General features: G+C 64.0%; 1 protein-coding gene across 1 annotated transcript in view; it reads left to right on the forward strand.

Moving 5' to 3' along the window:
- Nucleotides 1-218: 218 nt before the first annotated feature.
- Nucleotides 219-1065, forward strand: part of SOX18 (SRY (sex determining region Y)-box 18) — a 15821-nt gene continuing 14974 nt past the window's right edge. Inside the window, exon 1 of the mRNA XM_009326824.1 lies at nucleotides 219-223. The gene's annotated coding sequence lies outside the window, so the exon portion shown is untranslated. The remainder of the gene's footprint in view (nucleotides 224-1065) is intronic.

The raw sequence follows: 1065 nt of genomic DNA on the forward strand, positions 1-1065 counted from the left end.
TGCACAGCCTCCTGCTAAAGCCTCCCTGGGGGAAAACATGCCAGCCGGTCTGTCGGCACCAGCACGGACATCGCTGCCAGCCGCTGGCAAACGCAGCCTGCTGCGTCCTCAGCGCGGAGGCACCTCTGCAAAAACAAGGGTGTGCTGGGTGGGGTGGAGGGAGCGGAGGGAGAGGCTGAGCTGGAGTCCTTGGGGCCATCCTTTAGCTGGATGTGCTCAGGAAGTCCCTCTCCCTCCGGGCATGCGTGACCAGGCATCTTGCCCTGTTCCAGCCACCCCGTTAGCAGCCCCCCGCTTGGCTGCCGTCACCCTGCCTGCTCCGAATGCCCGCTGGGTTCACAAAGGCTGCTCATGGGGCCAGGAGGCAAAACCAAGCGCCGGCTGCCCGGACTGGGAGGGTAGAGACAGGGCTCGTGGCTCTCCTCGCCCCAGCGAACCCCCAGCCCGGAGAGGGACTTCTGCATCTCTCAGCATCACTGAGCGCCTCAGTCTGCCGGCGCTTTCCCTCAGCACATTTGAGTAATCACTGTTGCTGCTTCCAGATGGAATATTTGGACACCCAGGCAGGCACGGCTGGATGCTCGAGGCGGGTATTTACCCTGCCCCAGCTGAGCTGGGAGTGGGAGAGGGCCAGGCCAGCAGCTGGCACGGCTGTCCTTTCTCCAAGGGCTTCCTCTGGGGCTCGCCAGCCTGTCTGCCCAGCACATGTGTCTTGCCAGGGCCAGATGTGCCATCTAGGGAGGTGCAGAGGCAGCTGAGGGGGCTGCTGGGTGAACTGGGAGGACTGGGAGGAAGAGTCTGCGTGGCTGAAGTCAGCAGGGCGGTTGGCTGCACCACAGCGTGCCGGAGGGCGAAGGCAGCGTGCTCACTGCCTTCATCGCTCCCTTTGATACCCCCTGGACACACCCTTGCCCCGTGCTAACCGCACAGCGAGGCAACGCAGAGCCAGGTCACGGGGGCTTTGCCATGCCCTCTGCTCTCCAGCTCTCCCCGCAGCGATGGGACCACAGATAAGAGCCTTCTCCCGCTTATCGCCCCATCAGCAGTGCTGCAGACAGCTCCGCT

The sequence above is a fragment of the Pygoscelis adeliae genome, unplaced genomic scaffold (assembly GCF_000699105.1).
Source record: "Pygoscelis adeliae isolate BGI_AS28 unplaced genomic scaffold, ASM69910v1 Scaffold286, whole genome shotgun sequence".
NCBI classification, from domain to species: domain Eukaryota; kingdom Metazoa; phylum Chordata; class Aves; order Sphenisciformes; family Spheniscidae; genus Pygoscelis; species Pygoscelis adeliae.